Source organism: Mastigoproctus giganteus, chromosome 10, assembly GCF_048544385.1.
Source record: "Mastigoproctus giganteus isolate SK-2022 chromosome 10, ASM4854438v1, whole genome shotgun sequence".
Lineage (NCBI taxonomy): Eukaryota > Metazoa > Arthropoda > Arachnida > Uropygi > Thelyphonidae > Mastigoproctus > Mastigoproctus giganteus.
The window spans coordinates 181,093,577-181,119,971 of NC_143584.1; the positions used below are offsets into that span (position 1 = coordinate 181,093,577).

Below are 26,395 nucleotides of genomic sequence, written 5' to 3' on the forward strand. Positions count from 1 at the left end.
CTAAAATATAAAACTTACCGTGTATATATTTAAAGCACAATGCTACCATTCTGATAGCCATTTATTACAATCTAGGAGCTAACTCAGTGCCATATCAGTGCAACCCTTTCCATGCAGTAACCAAAGCAGGGCCTAAGCTTCAGATACGAATATCATGCCCTTACATATATTATTTATAATTAACATTAGCTTCTATAATTCCCGCTCTCTCTTTCAAAACAGTCCAAACACGTGCCGCCACCAGCCAACATCCATTTATTGTCCAACTTCAAACCCACAGAACCAACTTTTCACCTTCCTCATTTATTCATTCAACTGCCGTTTTCTGGAACAACCTTCCTTCATACGTATTTCCTGAAAATTACAATCTACAGAAGTTCAAGTCCAATGTCAACAAATATCTTCTTTCGTCTTCTCAACCTCCAACCCAAGCACGGTATTAAGTACTATAGGTTCTAATACCTCTCGTGTTTGGGGTTCACATAAAAAAAAAAAAAAAAAAAAAATGATCAGTACTTTACCTAAGCCTTCCTGATTAGTCTTCTCTCCATTTCACCTATCAGCAAAGATTGGTTACTAAGTTTCATAACAAAAGTATTCCAATCTCGGAGATCAGTATGTTTAATTAAGAGTACTGACTGTGTCCTTTTCTTGTCCTATCTTTTTAAGGAAAATGGAAGTTTTTTTTTAATTGAACTGCTTCAGCTTTATAACATAAGATTGTTTGTTACCTTGTGTATAACTTATATATAATCCCAGGGGCTCATATCTGGTGAATATGGGCTTGGCACACCCAGGGTCCTGAGCTGGATATCATCATTCTTCTCTTTCTTGGTGATTCCCTTCTACTTCTGACTCTTGTTCTTTCTCTCTCTCTCTCAGGGTAATTCAGAAATTTTTTTTTTTTTTTTTTGGCTGGTGCAGCATAAGCTTCAGGCTTCCTTACACCATGTAGCTAATAATAATAATAATATCATCATATGTATTCCAGAAGGTGACAACCTTATAGATAAGATTGTCCTAATAGATAAGATTGTCACCTCTCCTGCAATTCTCCAAGAATTAAGTACTACTGGGAACCTTCTCCCAGCAGTACTTATTCAGAAGGCTAAAATGTGCAATAATTTTGTAATATGTATATTTACTGTTTTTTTTCTTTAACTACTCATATACCAAAATTTTGGTTATACTTTTAACTTTGATTTGAATGAAGGAGAAGAAAGAGAAGAGAAATTAATAATTTTATTGATCAAAGAAGGAAGGTAGTATGTGGCATATAACCATTTCACTTTTCATACTCCTTTCATCAAGCGTTTCCACTTTAAATTGCGTACAGCTGCCAAGTCTTACCAAATAGTTTTTTCAAGAATTGGCCAGATGAGGTTTTGCCCCCCCCCCCATCTTTTTACCATTTATAAGTTGAGTCATTTACTATTATATTGTAAAAGGGTTATGAATTTCTTAAATGCAGTTCCTATTGGCTACTTTTTATTGGCATTTTTAAGAGATATCTGTTTGGTTTATGTATTTATGTTCACATATTTATAATTGAATTTATTGTTTTTATTATTACTTTTACGATGCATCACAAATAGATAGTCTTCAGATTGGGTTAATATAAAATGTGGGGTTCCCAGGGATCAGTATTGAGACCAGTTGTTTCTGATTTTCTTAAATGACATCGATGAAGAGATAGAGGGCTTGATATCTACATTTGCAGATGATGTAAAAATTGGTAGAATAGTTAATGATCATCGCCAAGCAGCGCTTCTTCAGAGTGACCTAGTTAGACTTCAGGAATGGCCAGAAAAGTGGCAGCTTTGCTTTAATCCAGCAAAGTTCAAGGTCTTACACCTAGGGAACGTAACCCCAAAATAACTTATACACTTGGTGGATTTGAACTAAAGTCAGTAGTGGAAGAAAGGGACTTGGAAGTAATGATATGGTCAGATGTGAAGTTTTTCGAACATTGTAGACAGGTTGCAAGGAAGGCCCATGGTGTCCTATCGATGATTTATCAAACATTTGCTAGTAGAGATAAGGTTGTCATAAGCCCATTATACAAGGTTATTGTTGGACCACACTTGTAATACTGTGTTCAAGTAGGGAGATGGTGCCTAAAAAAAGACAGAGCTTCTTGAAATGGTCCAAAGACAGGTAATTTACCCCAGGGGATCACATCTGGTGAGTATGGGCTTGGCACACCCAGGGTCCTGAGCTGGATATCATCATTCCTCTCTTTCTTGGTGATTCTTTTCTACTTTTGACTCTCTCTCTCTCGGAGTAACTAGAGAATTTTTTTTTTTTTATAGCTGGTGCAGCATAAGCCTCAGGCTTCCTTGCACCGTATAGCTAATAATAATAACTCGCCTGGTGAGATCAGCAAAAGGGTATCTATATGAGAAAAGACTGAATATGTGGGTTGCACAGCTTGGAAACTAGGCACCTTAGAGGAGACTTGATTGAGGTGTTTAAGGCTCTGAGAGGCAAAAGTAAATTGAATGAGAATGAAATTTTCAAGGTTATAATTGATTCTAGAACTAGGGGCTATAAATTCAAGTTATGGAGGGAAAATTTTAGACTCGATTGCAGGAAGTTTTATTTTACCAGCAAATTATAAAATTACTGGAATAAGTTACCTACATGGGTGGTAGAGGCTGACAGTTCGAGGAAATTCAAAGAGGAGGGAAACACATAGGTTGTCTTACCTTTTCTTTTATTATTTATTTTACTCTTTTTTTTTTTTTTTTTTATTTTGCTGGTGCAGCATGAGCTTTGGGCTTCCTTGTACCATATGGCCATTACTAATACTAATAAAACTAAACTCAGCTTAAATGTTAATCATATGTTTTCTATTCAAGAAGTAAAATAAGATTTATTTTTTGTCTAAATGAATTTTCAAACCAGCAGAAAAACTTAATAGATTGTTTTTTTTATACCTATAAAAAATGCAGAGCTTATTTATAATGGTTGCAGTGGCTTATCTGCTATAAGTCAATGATTATCCCTTTGTATAACACAATGATTAGGTTACATCTTGAGTACTGCATACTGGTCCAGAACATTTTAGGAAGGATGCAGATCTATTGGAACAGTGCAGCAAAGAGCAAAATTAGTAAAGAGCACAGAAGGGTACTCTTATCAAGGTTCACTTCTGCAAATTGTGGCATCTGGAAAATAAGCCCCTATGAGGATATGCAATTAAACTGTTAAAGCTTTAAATGGATTGAGTAAATTAAATACTGATGGCATGCTTACATTTCTTAAACAATGCATATAAGCCATCACAGCCTGGGAGTGACAGATTGTTGGAATGATAAAGAGATATTAGGCTTAATGTCTAAGTTTACAGATGATATGAAGGTTGGCAGGGTAGTTAAGGAGAGTAATCAGGGTATGCTGCTGCAACAATAATTGGATAACTTAGGCAGAAGGCTGAGAGGTTGCAATTGAAGTTTAACATTGACAAATGCAAGGTACTTCATATGGGTAGCTGTAATCCAAGGTTAATCAACTATGTAGTATCAACTATGCGGTACCACACTCAGGTTAGCGGAGAATGAAAGGGGTAATTGGGGGGGGGGGCAGTACAGTCAGATATGAAGTTCTCTGAGCAGTGGAAAAGGCTCCCAGAACAGCCCATGGGGTTTTATCAATAATATACTGGAATTTTGCCAGTAGGGATAAGATGATTATACTGTTATATAAGGCAATAATTAGGCCACATCTTGAGTACTGCATATAGGTCTAGAAGCCTTATTTACAGAAGAGCAGGTGCAAAGAAGAATAATGATTAGTAAGGGGAACAAAGGGTATTATTACCTTGCAGTTGCAAGGACTCTAGCCACTGCAGTTTCCTGATAAAACTTCTGATTAATGTGTTTAATGCACTGAATGTATTGAGTGAGCTCAATGCTGATAAATTCCTTCCTCACACTATGTACAAGGGAGCATAAATTCAAATTGATAGTTGCAGAATAGATGTACAGAAATTTGTCTTCAGCCAGCATGTGATTGATTATTGGAAACAACGTCCATCTAGTGTTGTAGAAATTGATAGTTTGATTAAATTCAAGTAAAAAAATAGATAAACTATTAGAAGGGCTACATAGGTAATATGAGAAGTGGTGGTTTTTTTTTGTTTTTTTTTACTGATGCTGCATAAGCTTGCTTTCTTGCATCATTTGAATCCTAAACTCCTCACAGCAGTGAGTACTTCAAATAAATGTAAGGTAGGGCAAACTATTAGAGGGAATGATAGTTATATTATATATATATATATATATATATATATCTTTTTTTCTTGTAGCTGATACTGTATAAGCTTGCTTTCTTTTACATGGCTCCTTTTCTGCTGCTAATACTCAAGGTTACAATGAAATTGCAAACCCTTCTGGCGGCAATAGCTTCACAGAGTAAAAACATAAGATTAATCTTTAGTATATGGTACTAGCTCTGACTGATCATTCCACAATGTGATGTGAATCACTGATTGACACTCCTATCATTTGCTTTCCTCATAGTGATTGGGAGCTTGACTAACTTATTTTTTAGCAAGATGTCAAAAACAGGTAGAGCTAGTACCATATACTAAAGATTAACGACTCCACCCTTTAGCTGAAATGCCTCCCAAGCAGTGGAGTAAACTAACTTGACTGATTTACTAAATGCTACTTTTTTTCATTCCATGTTTAATCTTTAGAATATGATGTTGCCCCATGGATCAGAAAATCGCAAAAGATTATCATGATTATAATCCAGCGGCAAAGGGGAAGTCTAAAGAAACTACTAGCAATTAGCAGCCTAGCAAAGCTAGGAGTGGGTCCAGCGGCAAAGGGGAAGTCTAAAGAAACTACTAGCAATTAGCAGCCTAGCAAAGCTAGGAGTGGGTGGGGGCTATTGTGAATCGATCACGGATTCACGTCATGCTTTCGAAAGATCGGTCATTGCTAGTACCGTATACTAAAGATTAACCGGAGTCGTTCATTCCACAATGTGATGTGAATCACTGATTGACACTCCTATCATTTGCTTTCCTCATAGTGATTGGGAGCTTGACTAACTTATTTTTTAGCAAGATGTCAAAAACAGGTAGAGCTAGTACCATATACTAAAGATTAACGACTCCACCCTTTAGCTGAAATGCCTCCCAAGCAGTGGAGTAAACTAACTTGACTGATTTACTAAATGCTACTTTTTTTCATTCCATGTTTAATCTTTAGAATATGATGTTGCCCCATGGATCAGAAAATCGCAAAAGATTATCATGATTATAATCCAGCGGCAAAGGGGAAGTCTAAAGAAACTACTAGCAATTAGCAGCCTAGCAAAGCTAGGAGTGGGTCCAGCGGCAAAGGGGAAGTCTAAAGAAACTACTAGCAATTAGCAGCCTAGCAAAGCTAGGAGTGGGTGGGGGCTATTGTGAATCGATCACGGATTCACGTCATGCTTTCGAAAGATCGGTCATTGCTAGTAACGTATACTAAAGATTAACCGGAGTCGTTCATTCCACAATGTGATGTGAATCACTGATTGACACTCCTATCATTTGCTTTCCTCATAGTGATTGGGAGCTTGACTAACTTATTTTTTAGCAAGATGTCAAAAACAGGTAGAGCTAGTACCATATACTAAAGATTGACTCCACCCTTTAGCTGAAATGCCTCCCAAGCAGTGGAGTAAACTAACTTGACTGATTTACTAAATGCTACTTTTTTTCATTCCATGTTTAATCTTTAGAATATGATGTTGCCCCATGGATCAGAAAATCGCAAAAGATTATCATGATTATAATCCAGCGGCAAAGGGGAAGTCTAAAGAAACTACTAGCAATTAGCAGCCTAGCAAAGCTAGGAGTGGGTGGGGGCTATTGTGAATCGATCACGGATTCACGTCATGCTTTCGAAAGATCGGTCATTGCTAGTACCGTATACTAAAGATTAACCAAAACATAAATTTATTAAACAGGCTGGTTGTAGTCCATTAAAATAAGCTTACGATGACAATACTACACATAGCAGTTTCTAACCCATACGTTTCCACAAAATTCACAGCCAATTGCTAACTTGGGCTGGCACATCAGTTGTAATAAAGATAAAATTCTCACCCCTAGAATACGTGCTAAGGGTGAGAGTAATTTACATCTTCTCTCCTGAAGGATATAAACACTAATTTACTTATTTCTAAAATTCTCTGCCAATTTTATCAACTATTCATGAGGCGGAACTTTTCTTACTACAACACTAGAAAAAAAATTATTTTCAATTAAGCTTCTTTCTTTTCAAAGAAAACATTACGTTGCTCACATTTATTAAACAAATGTATTTAATTCGAAGAGAACACACGAAATGCTGAAATAACAAATATTAGTCTACCTATTACACCACATCAAAAGACTAATACTTCTTCGCAAAACAAAAACTTCTTTTACTGATTCAAATGTCGCTCCATGCTACGGCGCCCTCTACAATTAATAATTTGAAGCGAAATCCAAAATAGTAAGGTAGACTTCGAGTTAAATATATGTATTAAATAAATGTATTTAACTCGAAGAGAAAACAGGAAATGCTGAAATAACAAATATTAGTCTACCTATCACACCATAACGACAAACTTCCAAAAAACTAATACACCTTCGCAAAACAAAAAACTTCTTTTACTGATTCAAATGTTGCTCCATGCTTCGGTGCCCTCTACAATTAATAATTTGAACTGAAATCCAAAATAGTCACATAGACCGAAGTGGTATTGTATTTACGAGAGCCTGGACAATGCTAATTCTCAAAAGATAGGGAACAAATGCAAAACCATAGCTAAATAAATAACGAAAGAGTTGTTTATGCATGGGTATTGCACTTACATCATTTCTACTACCCAATTATATCTCATATTTTGAATACCTTCAACAACGAGTTCCCCAGGTATTATTACTATTACTATTACCTACATGGTGCAAGGAAGCCTGCGGTTTATTCTGCACCAGCCAAAAAAAAAAAAAAAAAAAATTCCCGAGTTATCCTGAGAGAGAGAGAAGTAGAAGGGAATCACCAAGAAAGAGAAGAATGATGATATCCAGCTTAGGACCCTGGGTGTGCCAAGCCCATACTCACCAGATGTGAGCCCCTGGGATAATTGCACTGGTTTGAATAAGTAAAGCTTCACCAGTGGAAAAAGACTAATGTTACTTATTCTCAGCGGATACCGCCACCCAGACGGCACCGTTTCGAAGCTTTTTTGCTTACTCTTATCTCAAGTATACCAATAAGAGTAAGCCAAAAAAGTAAATAAATTCTTGAAAAAATAAAATAAATTCGGTGAATTTGAAGTGCTGGTCAAGACATCAAAGGCAGATATTGCTGGGATATCATAGACGTGGTGTCAGAGCCTATGAGAGGGGGATGCAGGGATTACATCAGGCCAGGGAGCCAAAGTATTAAGTATAGCACTTACAGTGTGCCACAGAAATATTACTGGTGTGCCGCGAGAGATTAGGGACAGGGGCATATTGCAGGGCAGAGGGGACATATGCCCTCCCTTAACCAAAAATTCGAAATTAAAGAAAAAGAACGTTGGACGCGTTTCGCTTCTCTATTTTCTCAAGGGGTTTTCAGTGTACGAAGAGCTAACTGAAAGAATGTCTCCAGAAAAACCAATGATTTTGTTCAGTGGTGGAACTGTTCCAATGCAGCGGCATTTGGGCCAGATCTTGGAAGGGGATCATTCAATTTAGAAGCCAGATCCATTTATAAGACAATTAACGAATTCATTTATAAACGAGAATAAAATGTATTGTTTTGACTGTGTCACGCTTATAGAAATATTATCAAATAAAAGATAGTCATAAAATATTCAGCAAAACCAGTGCCAAATATACACAGTATATACATCACATCTGATTTTATTCTAGTTTTGAATTTATTTTAGATTTTTTGTGTGTGTGGGTTCACTGATTGTTGTCGCTGGGCAATTTGTTTTATTTTACAATAGACAAATTCGTCACATAACAGTCTAGCTATGGCCAGTGTTGTCGTTTTAGTGCCTTAGATGTGTTTTTTTTTCCTTTCCTCTTTTTTTTTTTTTTTTTTTTTTTTTTTTTGTTTATCTGAAACGAAAAACTGAAAGGACTACGAATTAGTTATTACTATGCTAGCTAGTGACACATCTAAATTGCCAATGATCCTCGCATATATCGATGACGTTCTGTGTAAGTGACCGATGCAGTGGGAGGAACCCTTCGTGTAATTAGCGTATCTCGTGATGTTCAGAGAGCGAATTAAACAATGACAAGGAACAGTAAAACATCTACTTCAGCCACCCCAAAATTAGCGGATTTTCATCACACAAGTTCTTTGTCCAACACTCCAAAGCATGCAGTTTCATTAAATTTATGGTTTTGAGGTAATTTGCTATTTTCACAACAACATTCTACCGTTGTCTATTGCTTTCTTTCTATACAGACAACACGACTGGTCTTTGTCGCTTTAAATACAATTTATAACCGTTTTATATGTATCTCTTTCTGTTTTCGCTTATGGTGGGAAAATTTGTTGCAAAGTTACTAAGGAGAAACTGGGGAAAGGAGAGTGGGAAACGAAACAAAAAACTTCAGCCAATCAGATGTTTTCATTTTGCATTATTGGCACAGAAAGAAAGTTCTGCAGCTCTTATCGTATACTATTCTGTGATTCTGCATTGTCAAGTGTAGTGATTCTACATTATCGAGTTTCTCAGAGCAGAGCCCGAAAAAAATTCGTCCATTCAAGCATTCTTTTCTAACCTGTGATAGAACGGCTGAAAATGTAAGTAATTTTATTATTCCAGTTTTCAATAGTTTACACAGGCTGAACCATTCACAAACACAGGCAGACTGACCATAAGATTTACCGGGGAAACCCCGGTGGACCAGAGGCTGGAGACGGATGTACAATTGCATGGCCATAAACACTGTTGTGAGGCCACTAAAAGTTTTCCCCGGTAAGAATTTTTGGCGCAGTCCGCTTCTGTTCATAAATGTTGAATGATCTTTAATGTCTGCTATAGTCAAAAGGTTGTACAGTATTGATAATAATGTTACTCATTGCTGTAGATTTATTATTTTATTTATTATTTATTTATTTTTATTTTTTTGACTGTTCTTTGCATTTTGTTACAATTTCAAAGAACGATCTGTAATGTTGTTACTCTGGTGTCAGTATTTTTTTATTTATTATTTTTTTTTTTATGATTATTGAAAACCTGTTGCTGGATCATTGACAGATTATAGAAAGATTTAATATGAATTTCAAAAAGTGATTTTTCATGATTTCAAAAATTTTAAAAGATTTTATTTTGAAGTTTGTATGAATTGAGCATTAAATATTTAATATCTTCCGTAGTATTTATATATTTAAACTCAGGAGCTCACATCTGGTGAGCATGGGCCTTGCACACCCAGGATCCTCAGCTGGATATCACCATTCTTCCCTTTCTTGGTGATTCCCTTCTACTTCTCTCTCTCTCACACACACAGGGCAATTCAGAATTTTTTTTTTTTTTTTTTTTTTTTGCCTGGTGCAGCATAAGCTTCAGGCTTCCTTGCACCATAAGGCTAATAATAATAATAATAATACTTGGTAATCCTGCACGTTAGTGTCGTGAGTCACGATCAGACCGCAAATCACCGCCATCTCCAAACTGGCGTGAATCGTATTCTGAAGGGCAGTTCCGACTTGCTGAGTATGTGCAACACTTACTATATACTGGCAATGTACTACGTACTCGCAGTATTTTTTATTTTTTTTTTTTTTTCATTTTCTGAAAGAATAAAAAACAATTTCCTGACTACATAAGAATTTGATTATAAAAATAAAAGTAGATTTCTGCATCGACGCAACAGACAATGTGGTTCCAACACAATGGAGCCCCTGCCCATTATAGCGGAGATGTTGGTAACTACCTGGATGTCACATTTGGTCAACAGTGGATCGGACGTGGTGGTCCCGTGCGTTGGCCTGCTCAGTCACCCGACCTATCATGTCTTCATTTTTATTTCTGGGGTCATATGAAATCGCTAGTTTATGACACCCCTGTTGACAATGCTGAGGATCTGGTTGCAAGAATCGCAGTAGCTGCCGAAGAAATTCGAAATTCCCCTGGAGTATTCCAGAATGTTCGGATGTCCATGCGTCGGAGATGTGAGGCGTGCATTGTAGCCCGTGGAAGAAACTTCGAACACTTACTTTAATCCATGTACCTTTTGCTTCTTTTCATGTATTTTTAAAACGATTTCTCACTTACGGTCTCTTTTCTTTATGGTGCTTCTGTGTACAACACCGCTTCAGGAAAGCATTTCCGACCCCACATTGCTATATGATTTCGAGTTGTCAGGATGTACCCTACCCCTCTTAGAAGTTCTGAAACGTTTAACTGAAACACCCTGTATACAGGAACTCCCCGACTAACGTATGGGTTGCGTTCCGCGGAACGCTACGGAAGTCAGAGAATTTTCCCCATGTTTGTGCAGCATTCGCAACTGTGCTCGCCGAATTGATAGAATCAAAAAAGAAATGTTCGACGAACATGTAAATAGAATTCTTTATTGTATTTAATCAATTTTTTATCTCATGCACAGGAAAAATTACAAAAGCGTGCAATTTAAAAAAAAATTCAAAATTATAAAATTACAAAAAAAGAGAGGAGACAGGCATAACATCAATAAGTTTTACCTCTTGAGCATCGTTGCCAGAATCAACGTCTTCAGCTGCTAAGTACGCCGCTGCGGACGTGGAGTGCTGTGGAGATTGAGAAGGCGTCGGCCGCTCAACCTTACGAAAGAACATACTAATGGATGACTGGACGGTGGCTTTTTTGTAGATTTCTTTATAGCAAGCAGGCATATCATTCACCCCCTCTGTTAACTTTTAAGAATCGTTCGCTGTCAGGATCCAACTTCTCAAACCCTGCCATTGCCGATGCAATTTCACGATTGTTGTTTTGTATATTTATCAATGATATTGATGAAGGTATATCAGGCTTAGTGTCGAAGTTTGCAGATGATACAAAGTTGGCAGGGTTGTTAATGACAGTAATGGCATTGTGCTACTGCAACAGGATCTAGATAATTTGGGCAGATGGGGTAAGAAGTGGCAACTGAAGTTTAACCTTGACAAATGCAAAGTACTGCATATGGGTAGAAGTAACCAAAGAGAAAAGTACCAAATGTGTGGTACTACACTTAAGGTGGTAGAAAATTAAAAAGACCTTGGAGTAATTGTGCAGTCAGATATGAAGTTTCCTGAGCAATGCTGTCAGGGCAGGTCATGGGGTTTTGTCAATGATATATAGGAATTTTGCTAGCAGGGAAAAGGAGGTGATTGTCCCTCTGTATAAGGCAATGGTCAGGCCACGCCTTGAGTACTGCGTACAGGTCTGGTGGCCTCATTTTAGGAAGGATGTAGATTTGCTTGAGCGTGTACAGAGAAGAGCAACAAGAGTGGTGAGGGGAATGAAGGGATCCTTTTACGAAGAGAGGCTTAAGTTCTGCAAATTGCAGTGGCTAGAGACTAGGCACCTGCCGGTGATCTGATTGAGGTGTATAAGGCCTTGAATGGGTTGAGCACGCTGAATTCTGATGGGATCATTCCACTTGTTCGGATTACAAACCTAAGAGGACATAAATTCAAATTAAGAAAAAACAGATGTAGAAGAGATGTGCGGAAATTTGCCTTTAGCCAGCGGGTGGTTAATTGCTGGAACAAACTTCCATCTGTCGTTATGGAAGTTGATAGATTAAATAAATTTAAGAAGGAACTGGACAGGCATTTGGAGGGAATGGTGTGATATTTTTTTTTTTTTTTTTTTTTTTTTGGCTGATGCTGCATAAGCTGATACACTTGCTTTCTTGCATCACATACCACTATTACTACTACGAAATGCCATTGCCATCTCTCAGGTGATGAAGCGTCTCGGCTGCTCATTTGGTTCATCTTGAGCTTCGTCAGCATTTTCTTCTTTCAATATTGCTGCACTGGAAGTCAATATGTTATTCGTTAGATAATTCCTTCTCTTCTTCCTATTAACTCCTCTATGTCTTTGGCATCACCCTCCAACTGAAGTAGCTCTGGAACCTTTACAATCTTATCTGTAACCGCTTCATATGATTCGTCTTTTTCAAATCCTCAGTAGCCTTTTACGTGCCGTGGGCATATTTTCTTCCATGCGCCATTTAAACAACTTTTAGTAATTTCCGCCTGGGCCTTATTAATGTTTAAGATGGCGTGGTAAATATTGTAAGATTTCCAAAAATCTCTCAACTTAAAATTTTTCTCATCGTCTACTGCAAACAATGCCTGAGCAAATGTTGTGCGTAAATAGTATGCTTTTAAATTCGAAATAATACCCTGATCCATAGGTTGGATAAGTGAAGTCGTGTTTCGCGGTAGAAATATAACTCTCACGTTTGAATTGAAATCATCTAGATGGGTAGGATGTCCAGGAGCATTATCTAATAGAAGCAAAATCGAGAAAAGAACATCGTTTCTTTTCAATATTTTTCAACCTCGGGAATGAAGCAGCATTAAAACCAATTCTCAAAGAGACATATTGTTATCCATGCTCTCTGGTTCGATCGGAAATGCACTGATAAGGTGGCTTTATCGATGCCCTTAAATGCACGAGGATTTCCAGAGTGGTACATATGCAGTGCTTTCAATCTGTAATCGGCTGCATCAACCCCAAGCAAGAGCGTGGCCCTACCTTTTGATGCCTTGAAACGTGGCATTGTATTTTCCTCTTTGGCAATATATGTTCAATGCGGCATTTTTTTCCAATAGAGAGCAGACATTAAAAATTTTCTGCGTTCAATAGCCGTCTTCATCAATAATTTTTTTCCGGTACATCACAAAAGTTCTCTGCAGCTGCAGAATCTGCACTGGCGACTTCACCGCATACTCTAACGTTGTAGAAACTAGCGCTCACCGCATACTTTAACTTTGTGGAAACCAGCGCGATGCTTGAACGTATTAAACTACTCGTTGCTTGTCATGAACTTTACCATTAGCATTAGTAGAGGCACTGATGCAAGAAAGCAAGCTTATGCAGCATCGGCCCAATAAAATAAAATAAAATAATAAATAAATAAATAAATGATAACCACTTCCACTTCACCCCTGTGTTCGTTCGAAATACCTGTCCAGCTGAGCCTTAAACTTATTTAGGCTATCAACTTCCACGACAAGGGATGGAAGTCTGTTCCACCAACCAACCACCCGTTGGCTAAAGGCAAATTTCCTCACGTCTATCCTACATCTGTCCTTCCTCAATTTGAATTTATGCCCTCTCAGGTGATTATTCTGAGCAAGAGGAAGAATCCCATCAGGATTGAGCATGCTCAAACCATTCAAGGCTTTATACACCTCTATCAGATCACCTCGCTGGTTTCTAGTCTACAGACACTTATCCACTAAATCCACAAAAGCCTTTCTAGTGTGTGAGTGACCAGCCCCCAAATTCCAGTCAATATCTGGGAAATTAAAATCCCCCATTACAAGACTCTCTGATTTACTGGCCCATTCTATTTCCCTGTACAGTTTCTTATTCTACTCATCAGAGTCATTAGGCCTACAGCACACTCCTAGTCTCAATTTTGATCTCCCAATGCTTATGTCACACCAAACTGACTCGACACTGCACTGTCCAGCGATGTCGACTGGCTTCACTTCCTTGGATTTTATGTATTTCTTAACTAATAGCATAACCCCCCCCCCCTCCCTTCCTATCCTTTCTCTAGATATTGTACTCCCCAAATTCCAGTTCTGCATTCCTTATATCTGTGTGACACCACGTCTCTGATATCCCAACAATATCTGCCTTTGATGTTTTGAGCAGTACCTCAAATTCATCAAATTTATTTACTAAACTCCGAGCATTGGTGTACACGCAAGTATACATGCACCTGTTCTTTTTCTTAGCTACACTAACACAACCCATGTGTTTATTTGTACCGCAATGATTCCCAGCAGTCTCTGAAATATCTTGAATCTTATATTCCAGGCTGCAGCTCATTCCCATAGAAGCAGTGCAAGAATCACTTTCACCTCTGCAAGTGGCTACTGTTAATCTATTAGTCCTTGTATCCCCCCAATCTAGCAGTTTTCCGACCCACCTAACACTGCCCCGATAGCATCAGCAAACATTCTTGCACCCTTTCTATTTAAGGGTATCCCATCCTTGTGGAAGCAGTCTCTCCTGTTAACAAGTACAGTCCAGGCTGAAAAAAAATTCTACCCCTTGAGCCTTGCACAATCTTTCCAGGGCCAAATTGGTCTACAGGGCTCTCATCATATACTTCCTCCTATCATGTCTGGGCAGAATTGCAGACACTTTCAAATTCAACCCTAATTCACGGCTTTTTTTTCAACAGTGACCTGTACTTGTTAAGTAATTCCGCCGGTCTCCTACTCTTAATATCAATAGTGCCAACGTGTACAACTATATCACCTTTTGTGCCCTTAAAGGATGATATCCGCTGTACAACGTCATCAACCTTTGCCCCTGGCAGACATACCCTGGTCCTGTTCCACCTATCCTTTTTACAAAGCATGTTTCCCGTTTCCCTGACAATAGAGTAACCAACAACTACTAGTTCCATTGGGACCAACGCATTCTGCCTTGGGGGTTGCCGTTGTGTTGCGTGATGACCAAGTGCAAGTGGTGTTGGCAGCTCTGGCATTGGTGTTGGCAGCTGAGAGCTTGTAAGGTGTAAGGTGTAAGGTATATTGTTGTCATGCGGCCCCAGGGGTTTCCCCCATCTCCGCGCTGCTTTCTTTATGGGTGTACCAGTTTCCTGGGAATGCCAGAAGTTTAAAAGTGTGTGGGTTTTGTACCTGTGTAATGTCGTGTACCGTTGTTCATCTGGTCATTTAGCCGCTGGACCCCTGCTGGAGCCCAGCGTTGCCCCACCTTCGCCCCGTGGAGGAAGACCAGGAAACGCCAGTAGACTAAGATTTACTCTGGCAGGTCCTGCCGCTTAATTTCCTGAGATTTCGGCAGCTAGAACCTAAAAAAAAAAAAAAAAACTTATGTACACATACACATATATGCACATATACACATCAGTGATACATAATATATACGCATCCATGCAATCGTAATTACTTTGGATGTTTGCATACAGCACGTGTGCATGCATTCATATGGCAGGAGTAGGGCATTGCGTAGGATAATTAGGCCGAGACTGGGCGAAGATTATTTTTCGGCTAGATTAAATTTAGTGTGTAGGGCGCTCGCATTGTGTATAGATAGAGTGGGGGAGGGGAGGAAGAAGGATAGGGGGAAAAGGCAGAAGTATGGGGACACAGAAGAGATTCCCCCAGGTGGTCAGTGAGGCATGCCCATGCCTCACCAGAAGGAAAGGTGGGGTAGCAGGGGGCGAGGCGACTGGTCATCTCGTCCTCCTGCCAGGAAGGGGTATTAAAGGAGAGCCAGGCTAGTGCTTGGCTCAGGCCGCCAGAACAGCTGCTATTCGTTCTTCATTCAGATTTTCAGATTTTTTGTCTATCTTCATGGTTGCTTAGTAGTCCATCTTTGGTGTTATGCACATTTTGGCTTCTAGCCATTATGTGGCTAATGTGCATTCAGGTCCCGTCTTCTTCTGTACAGGGCTTCAGCGAACTTTGAGAAGGCAATATATTCCTGTCTCCCGTCCAGGAGATGTTGTTCTCTATCTCTGGGCAAAAAAGTGATCCGAGTGATGAGTTGGCAGCGGAGGTCATCATAAAGCTGGCATTCATGCATGAGGTGGTGCCAGCTCTCCAGCTCTCCACAGCAGCAAGTAGGGTCATCTGTAATGCCCTGGGCTGTAAGTTTAGCCTTAAAGGCACCATGTCCTGTTAGCAAGAAGGTCGCGTGGAGTCCCGGCGTGAACCATGCTGGAGCCATTGGATAGAGTTTTCCAACGTTGGGGAAGAATCGTTTGGTGACTTCTCCCTTTGGGGAATTCTCCCATCTGGTTTGACAGGTTTGCATGAGATGATTTGCAAGTCTCTTTTTCTCAGTCAAACGATTTGTGGTAGGATCTGCGTCGAAGCCGGCGAAGGTGCAGGCTCTTCCCTTGGAGAGTTCATATAATACTCCACATTTAACTACTTCGAGGTCTAAAGGTAGGGTTCCCGCCAGCACCTGCAGCGCGTGGGTGCTAACTGTTCTGCAGGCCCGGGTTATAGCTAGCAGCATGGCTCTATGGATAGAGTCGAGGATTCTGCGATTTACAGCCATGGTGACTTTGGGGTACCAATCTCCGGAAGCATAGGTAGCTATCGGCAGGAAGGCGGCTTTGTAAAACAGCTTGAGGGTCTTCTTTTTCAATCTCCAGTCCCTTTTTGCGACTCTGGTAACAACGGCTGTATAGCCTCGTATCTTCTTACAGGTGTATTTCAAGTGTGCCTGGAAGCAGAGAGTGGGGTCCAGTATTACTCCCAGGTATCTAAGTTCTTTGGACAGTCGTAATGTGATACCATCAATCTTAATCTATGGGGGTCTCCTGTAATCTAGGGCACCCTTGAGGAGAATGGAGTCCGTTTTGGTTGCAGAGATCCTAAGGAAGTGGATATTGGTCCATTCTTGTAGGATTTTAAGGGCATGATTTGCCTTTCTTTCCAGCTGGATTCTGCTGTTTCCCTCTATCATCAGGATGAGGTCAGCTGCAAAGGCTTGTGAAGACGCCTCTCCAATATCGGTATTTAGGAATTCATCCAAAACGATGTTCCATAACGTAGGTTCTAAAACGGAGCCTTGTGGACAGCCTCTGTTGATTTTTCTGGTGAGTATTTTATATGGAGCATTCACCATGATGAGTCTACTGGAGAGGTAGCTTTGGATTACTCGATAGAGGTTGCCTGGCATCCCACTCCCCCGGAGCCGGGCCAGGATGCTCGGCCACCAAAGTCGATAGAGATAGCCAGGAAATATTTGTTTTCTGTGGCAGCTGCACGTGCAAGAACGTTCTTCAGGGCATCTACAGTCGACGTTCCCGGTCTAAGGCCGTACTGGTTTGGGGACGTTAGGTTTGCCTGTAGGTAGTGAGCCTGTATTCTGGTTAACAGGAGTCGTTCCAAGAGTTTACTGCAGACTGTTAGTAGGGCTATTGGTCTGTAGGAAGTTGGTTGGTCTGGTAGTTTTGTCGGGTTTTTAATTATGAGTTTAATATTTGCTTTTTTCCAGTCCTTCGAATAGGTTCCAGTTTGGAGACATAGATTGAAGAGGTTCAGTAGCATGTCAGGGGCTATCTCCACCAACTTCCTGATGATTTCGGGCTCCAAGAGGTCCGGACCCGGACATTTCTTACTTTTAATAAGGTGCGCAGCCGCTTGTAGTTCCTCTATTGTGAAATCCGGTTCCCTGTCTTCTGTTCGGTAGTCGTCATTCTCTGTGCACATCTTGATTTGTTGGGGTGTCTGTGGGTCTACATGAGGGTGGAAGGTTGCGTCCAAAATATTGTTAACAGATGCCTCCCAAGAATTGGTAGCATCTCCCTGTGGTGTTATGGTGGTTGAAATTACCTCTCCCCTGGGAAGTTTATTAGTGGTTACTTTGTAGACCACCCCCCAGGGGTCAGTGTTGCCAGTGGTTGCGACCAGATTTTTCCACGAGAGTTGTTTGCTTCTGCGTATGAGCGAGGTGTACTGGTTTCTGGCCTCTTTGTAGATTTCCCGTAGTGCATCCACTTCAGGGGCAGGCCAGGAGCGTCTGGCTCTCTGGAATGCTTTTCTTTGTCCTGGACTTCTCTTCGGAGCCTCTGGAGCTCCGGACTCCACCATGGTACAGCACCTGAGGCAGGTTTTCTTCGTTTTATGGCAGCATTCGCTGCTTTAGTAATGATCGCTGTGAGTATTTTTTGGAGTTGGTCAGGGTCTTGGATTGTTTGAATTGCAGCTTGCAATGTATCTTTTTCTGCTATTAGGGTGTTTCTGAATTGGTTCCAGTTTGAAGTGTTCAGCGCATATCTCTGCAGCATTTTTCTCTCAGGATATTGTCTCTGATGAGTTGGAAGGTCAGGACCCTGTGGTCGGAAGTTGTCCAGGCATCCTGAACCATCCAGTCTGTTATATTGCCAGCAATGTTTCTAGTGGCTAGGGAGACATCGATGGTTGGTTCCCATCGTAGGTTGCAGTAAGTCGGTAGTTGATTAGGTTGGTTTAGCACTGTTATCGTTGATGTTGCTAGGAATTCCTCCAGTCGATGCCCATTCCTTGTCCCCTGCCTGTCCGGGGTATGGCTGTACCAAGCTGGTGACCTGCAGTTCACGTCCGCTCCTGTTATTAGTTTCTGGTCAGGGAAGATATTTGTTACATGTTCTAGGTACCTTGTAGCCATCGTTATGTCCTCTCCAGGGCGGCAATAAAGGGCTACGACGTAGAAGGCTCCCAGTGCTGAGATAAGATGCGCACAGACTGCCCAGGCCGTGCAGAGGTGAGTGATCCTGGTAACTGTTATATCTGGGTTTCTGACCACAATAGCGGCCGAGGGGATTTCATTTTCAGGTTGTATGATCTTGTATTGTAGGGGGTATCCCCTTATTTTATTGGCGGCTGCGTATGGTTCTTGGAGTATGATGATATCTATAATTTCGTCGTCGGCTTTCATCCTGACCTGGTCGGCCACTGCCCTGGTTCTATGAGCGTTTAGCTGGAAGAATATGATTACTTTAGTGTTGAATTGTTTATGGTGTGGTGCCATAATCTGTTCTGGATTGGGTCAAGCTCTTGTATTTTTGGTATATGGGACACATGCTGTCTCTGAGGGAATGGGAGGCATCCATTTTCTGACTTTTGCAGTTTGCACAAACGGCGTCTGTGCTCTTATTTGGGCAGTCGGTGAAGTTGTGGCCCTTGCCAGCGCAGTGGCCGCAGGTTCGCACAGCCTGGGAGCATGTGTGCGATGTGTGTCCGAACTTGCAGCAGTTGTAGCATTTGATGATAGCCACATGTTCGCGGAATCGGTGGCCGCTCCAATATATATAAACTCTAGTCTGATTTATAAGTATTTGCCAAGCCAGCGGGCTGAGTTCTACAGACCAGTTGACTGTGCTCGAGGACTTGGTCTTGATGGTGTGCTTGGGTATCACATGATCATTTAGATTTTGATCTGGCAAATGTTTGGACAGATTTCTATCAAACAATTCTCTTGCGACCTCCTCGGGTTTGATATCCTTATCAAGGTCGTATATAAGGATGGAGGGCCCTTTCCTTCTTGGGGGTTCCGCTCTGAGTCCCAGGGTTGCTATCTTGGGGTTGGCTATTATTTCGTTTATTTCCTCTGTGGTCTCTGTTTCGATGACTACACCTGGATTCCTTGTCTTTCGTACCGATTTTATTTTCGTGGTCCTTGGTCATCGGAGAGTTTATTAATTATTGGTGAAGTATGCCTTCACTAGAATGTTTGTCCACTTTATTAAGGGGTCTCAACACTACAATGTTAGGTCGCCGAGTGGTGGATTTCTCCTTGGCTTGTATTGGTTGGGTGGCTGTGTGGTCACACTGAGCCGGTATCCTCAGCGCATCTGCATAGGAGGGAGTGCGCTGTGGCATATTTTTTGCTCCTCCTTCCTTATAAGCCTGCAGTTTAGCTGTGGCTATTTCAGATTCTAAGTATGTTTGGAATAAAACGGACTCCATTTTACTCCATAAAGTAGCAATTTGGCCTCTGAGACCTGCTGAGATTCAGTTGCTCTGGTCCCTAAATAGGTCTTCTAGGGCTGTCTTGAGAGTGCGTGCTTGATCCAAGGGGGATCCCTCTGGGAGTGCAGGGTCCAGGGGGAATCCTTCGGCTTGGTTTCAACTTGTTTTCCTGGTTGTAGGGAGCCAGGATCATCATGAGCGTCCTTTGGTTGGCTCTGGCTTCTAGTTGCTCTGTCCGAATTAGAGACTATTTGATTTTTATTTTTTCTTTTAGCCAAAGGTGTCGGTTTAACTTCTTCAGTATGGAATTGGTGTTCAGGGTTAACTTGTTCACAGTCAGAGTCACAATCTTTTTCGTGTGGTTCTCCCACCATTAGCATTAGCATTAGTAGAGGCATTTGATGCAAGAAAGCAAGCTTATGCAGCATCAGCCAAAAAAAAAAAAAAAAAAAAACCACTTCCACTTCACCCCTCTGTTCGTTCAAAATACCTGTCCAGCTGAGCCTTAAACTTATTTAGGCTATCAACCTCCACCACAAGGGATGGAAGTCTGTTCCACCAACCAACCACCCGCTGGCTAAAGGCAAATTTCCGCACGTCTATCCTACATCTGTCTTTTCTCACTTTGAATTTATGCCCTCTCAGGTGATTTTTCTGAGCTAGAGGAAGAATCCCATCAGCATTGAGCATGCTTAAACCATTCAAGGCTTTATACACCTCTATGAGATCACCTCGCTGGTGCCTAGTCTCCAGACACTGTAATTTGCAAAACTTAAGCCTTTCTTCGTAAGAGCACCCCTTTGTTCCATTCACTAATCTTGTTGCCCTTCTCTGTACTCGTTCCAGCAGCTCTACATCCTTCTTAAAATGAGGCCTCCAGACCTGTATACAGTACTCTAGGTGTGGCCTGACCATCGCCTTATACAGTGGAATAATCACCTCCTTATCCCTGCTGGAAAAATTCCTGTATATCATTGACAATACTCCATGAGCTTCTCTTACAGCCCGTCTGCACTGCTCAGAGAACTTCATATCTGCCTGCACAACCACCCCCAAGTCCCTTTCATTCTCTACCACTGTCAGTGTAGTACGACAGAGTTGATACGTTGCTCTGGGGTTGCCGTTTCCCATGTGTAGTACTTTACATTTGTCAATGTTAAACTTCATTTGCCACCTCTCAGCCCATCTGCTCAACCTTTCCAGATCCTGTTGCAGCAGCATAGTGTCAGTAGTGTCCTTGACAACCCTGCCAACCTTTGTATCGTCTGCAAACTTGGACATTAAGCCCGATATACTATCATCAATATCATTTATAAATACAGAAAACAATAATGGACCCAACACTGAGCCCTGAGGGACTCCACTAATAACATCGGTCCACGATGAGCAGTGTCCATTGATTACCACTCTCTGTCTTCTCCCCCTCAACCACCCCTTTATCCATAGCAGCAATTTGCCTCCAATGTCACACTGCTCCAATTTGTGTAGCAGTTTTCCATGTGCAACAGTATCAAAAGCTTTTCTAAGATCCAAGTATATAATATCAAAGTTATTCCCTGCATCCAGTTCTTTTGTGACTGCATCATAGTATCCAATCAAGTTGGTCAGGCAAGACTTCCCCTTAACAAAACCATGCTGTGTCTGAGCTATAACTGAAGTCTTGTCTAAATGATCCTGCAGTGCTTCTTTAACCAGTGCCTCCATTAATTTTCCTGGAACAGAAGTTAAGCTCACAGGTCTATAATTACTTGTGTCAGCCTTTGATCCTCCTTTGTGAATTGGGGTCACATTTGCACATTTCCAGTCTATGGGTACCTCCCCTGAGTCCAAGGAAGCTCTCATAATTATGGCTAAGGGTTTGCTTACTTCCTTTGCTGCCTCCTTTAATATAACTGGATAGATCCCATCCACCCCGGGTGCCTTTCTTGTGTTTATCTTCAACAGTTTCTCCTCCACTTTACTCCCAGTTATTTCAAGATTCTGTAGCTTACTGCTAGAGTTGAATACACCTCTGGCATTCCCCTCGCTGAATAACTCCTCATGTGTGAATGTCGATGCAAAATATTCATTTAGTTTGTTAGCTACCTGAGCAGGATCATCAACACTTGACCCATCAATATCAAGTGGACCAATCTGATTCATCCCCTTCCTTCTAGAGTTTACATAAGTAAAGAACTCTTTGCTGTTTTTCTTTGCATCCCTTGCCAAGGATTTCTCGTAATCTGCCTTCGCTTGCCTAACCTCCTTTGTAACTTGGTTGCATATCAACTTGTATCTATCATAGGCTTCTGTGTCATGTGTTAATGTGTATGTATCCCATGCATTTTTCTTCTCTGCCATATGCCTCATTAGTTCATCTGACATCCATTTTGGCCTAAACCTTGAACAATATTTCTTAGTTGGTATGTAAAGCCTAGTAGCTTCCATGATAAGTTCTTTGAATGCTTCCCATTTTGAATTTGCTGTTGGTAACATCATCAGTTGGTCCCACTGTATAGAATTTAAATACTGTCTCAGTCCATCGTAGTCGCCTTTACGGAAGCAATAACCCTTCCCTTTACCCCTAATGGTAGTTACCTCTTTGAGTAAATCCCACTTCAGCACACTGTGATCACTGCCACCTAGTGGTTCATTTATCTGCAGATTCTTAATGCATGAAGAATCACTGCTGATAATCAAATCAAGAGTATTACTCCCTCTAGTTGCCTCCCGAACATATTGATGTAGAAAACAATCATCCAATAAATCCACAAAAGTCCTGCTAGTGTGTGAGTAACCAGCCCCCAAATTCCAGTCAATATCTGGGAAATTAAAATCTCCCATTATAAGACACTCTGATTTACTGGCCCACTCTATTTCCCTGTACAGTTCCTTATTATACTCATCAGAGTCATTAGGCCTATAGCACACTCCTACTCTCAATTTTGATCTCCCAATGTTTATGTCACACCAAACTGACTCCACACTGCACTGTCCAGCGATGTCGACTGGCTTCACTTCCTTGGTTTTTATGTGTTTCTTAACTAATAGCATAACCCCTCCTCCCTTCCTATCCTGTCTATCCTTTCTGTATACGTTGTACTCCCCAAATTGCAGTTCTGCATCCCTTATATCTGTGTGACACGACGTCTCTGATATCCCAACAATATCTGCCTTCGATGTTTTGAGCAATACCTCAAATTCATCAAATTTATTTACTAAACTCCTAGCATTGGTGTACACGCAAGTATACCTGCACCTGTTTCTATTCTTAGCTACCCTAACACAACCCATCTGTTTACTTGTACTGCAATGGCTCCCAGCAGTCTCTGAAATACCATGCATCTTGTTTTTCAGGCTTCTGCTCATTCTAATAGAAGCAGTGCAAGAATCTCTTTCACCTCTGCCAGTGGCTACTGTCAATCTATTGGTCTTTGTCTCCCCCCAAGCTAGCAGTTTTCCGACCCACCTAACACTGCCTCGATAGCATCAGCAAATATTCTTGCACTCTTTCTATTTAAGTGTATCCCATCCCTGTAGAAGCAATCTCTCCTGTTAACAAGTACAGTCCAGGCTGAAAAAAATTCTACCCCTTGAGCCTTGCACAATCTTTCCAGGGCCGAATTGATCGACAAGGCTCTCATCATATACTCCCTCCTATCGTGTCTGGGCAGAATTGCAGACACTTTCAAATTCAACCCTAATTCTCGGCTTTTGTTCAACAGTGACCTGTACTTGTTAAGTAATTCCGCCGGTCTCCTACTCTTAATATTATTAGTGCCAACGTGTACAACTATATCACCTTTTGTGCCCTAAAAAGATGATATTCGCTCTACAACGTCATCAACCTTTGCCCCTGGCAGACATACCCTGGTCCTGTTCCACCTATCTTTTTTACAAAGCATGTTCCCCGTTTCCCTGACAATAGAGTCACCAACAACTACTAGTTCCTTCGGGACCAGCGCATTCTGCCTTAGGGGTTGTCACCATGTTTGTATCCATTTCGGATTTTCGAAGTTATCCGGATTAGTGAGGTCTAGCCGCGTTATTTTGTTTGAGGCCTCTGAGAGCTGTTGGAGGATATAAACCACTAGTCCGTGGGTATATTTGTTGCCGTGTGATCTGCAGGCGAAGATTCGGGCTCTCCCCCACTGGCAGTATAGGGGGGGGAAACAGCCTAGTATATAAGTGGCCCTAGGAAAACGGGGTTAATTTCTCTGTGGGTTTTTCTTGGCGCCGATAACAGTGGTGACATCAGTTTTTGCACTACACGTATATTTGCTAAGATCCATTCTGTTCACGGTATGTCTATTGCAGAGGGGGGGAAGACAAAAATACATGTTTCACTAGCACAGTAACGGTAATTCAGCACAGATGATGGAACGCTCTTGCAGCTCGGGTTTAGCACAAGTTGGGGCACTCCCCAGTCAAATGCAGGGTATTTACGTGGCCGCCGCTTTATATTGGCGCCTCTCTATATCCTTGCTGCCAGCCACATGGTGACCACTGCGGTCTCGCAAACAAAGGATATAGATGAAAACGCAAATAGCCTGCTAAATTCCCAGTTGAAATTTAAAAATTTCTTACCATGAGAGTCCACTAGTTGACTTCTTTAGTTGAGAACACTTTTTATGGCAATAACTATAATTAAAACGCATATTTAAGCACATTTTTCTTTAGCGTTGATCAGCACGTCCAATTAGTAAGGCAGCCGTCTGGCGTTGGATGGAAAATCAGATTCAGAAGCAAGTACCCCTGAGTCTAATGACCATTCATGCAAAAGCAACAACTATTTATAACGATATTAAGGATAAGTACGGCGAACCCCAACCCAAGTTGTGAGCACGAGGGTAGCCTGTACGGACGTACATTTTCGCCGCTCCTGGAACAGAGAAGTTTTTTCTGTTTTATTAGCTTAAATTGGCATATTAACTTATTTTTTTGAGTAGCTTTATATTCCTATTTACGATACTTAGATTAAAGTAACTTAGATAGAGATTTTGTAAGTATTACTTAGTATCGGAAAGGGTATCAAATCCACGTGTTTACAGTTCGTAATTTGCCGCCATTACGCGATACAAAATATCTCGAAATAGATAGCATAAGCTTAATATAGTATAGTATAGTACATAATATTGTCAATTAATCAGATAATTGATCTTGTTGAACTTCATTGTCAATTAAATTGTACTTTTTAACTACACATATAACGAATTGGGTTACGTAACATAAATAATTAGTAAAAAATAAATAATTAATACTTAACTTGATACGGAAGTTATATAAAGGGATTTCGTAGATAACACTCGATACTGAAACATAAATATAGCGTTATAACTGTGTTGGGATATAAGTTTAGGGTTTTAATTTTGTACTGAAATTGAAATTAAATCGAAATCATGACTCAGACCAGAGCAGCAAAGCAAAAGGCTCAAGCTAATGGGAGTGCTGTGGCTCAGGGGAGAACTGAGGGGGACAGTTGCTCTCTGAATCACAGCCTATTAAAATGCACTACTTGCTTGATGTTTGTGGACAGTCGGGTACGGGACATGATACTGCCATGGGGGATGTCTTTGTGTGTGCGCGATGCAAGGAGTGTAAGGAAATCAGGCGACAACTCAGCGTTGTTATGGGCCTATATGAGAGCTTGAAGGACAGGGGGGATGTCCTCGAAGGATTAAAAGTGAGGGGCCCATCAAGCTCTCATATAGGCCCATAACAACGCTGAGTTGTCGCCTGATTTCCTTACACTCCTTGCATCGCGCACACACAAAGACATCCCCCATGGCAGTATCATGTCCCGTACCCGACTGTCCACAAACATCAAGCAAGTAGTGCATTTTAATAGGCTGTGATTCAGAGAGCAACTGTCCCCCTCAGTTCTCCCCTGAGCCACAGCACTCCCATTAGCTTGAGCCTTTTGCTTTGCTGCTCTGGTCTGAGTCATGATTTCGATTTAATTTCAATTTCAGTACAAAATTAAAACCCTAAACTTATATCCCAACACAGTTATAACGCTATATTTATGTTTCAGTATCGAGTGTTATCTACGAAATCCCTTTATATAACTTCCGTATCAAGTTAAGTATTAATTATTTATTTTTTACTAATTATTTATGTTACGTAACCCAATTCGTTATATGTGTAGTTAAAAAGTACAATTTAATTGACAATGAAGTTCAACAAGATCAATTATCTGATTAATTGACAATATTATGTACTATACTATACTATATTAAGCTTATGCTATCTATTTCGAGATATTTTGTATCGCGTAATGGCGGCAAATTACGAACTGTAAACACGTGGATTTGATACCCTTTCCGATACTAAGTAATACTTACAAAATCTCTATCTAAGTTACTTTAATCTAAGTATCGTAAATAGGAATATAAAGCTACTCAAAAAAATAAGTTAATATGCCAATTTAAGCTAATAAAACAGAAAAAACTTCTCTGTTCCAGGAGCGGCGAAAATGTACGTCCGTACAGGCTACCCTCGTGCTCACAACTTGGGTTGGGGTTCGCCGTACTTATCCTTAATATCGTTATAAATAGTTGTTGCTTTTGCATGAATGGTCATTAGACTCAGGGGCACTTGCTTCTGAATCTGATTTTCCATCCGTATTATTAACAGCTGTTCCATCTTCGATATAGCACCTGAACGCTGTTTTGTGATCACTGTTGATCTTAACATACAGACTCCATCGGTTCAAATAGCTCTTTGGTATTTAGGGTTAAGGGAAACTGGCTACTGTGCTTCCA

General features: G+C 40.7%; 1 pseudogene; it reads right to left on the bottom strand.

Annotated features, from left to right (window-relative positions):
- LOC150079589 (protein DEK-like) overlaps positions 1-26,395 on the bottom strand; it is a 44,296-nt pseudogene that overhangs the window by 7,904 nt on the left and 9,997 nt on the right.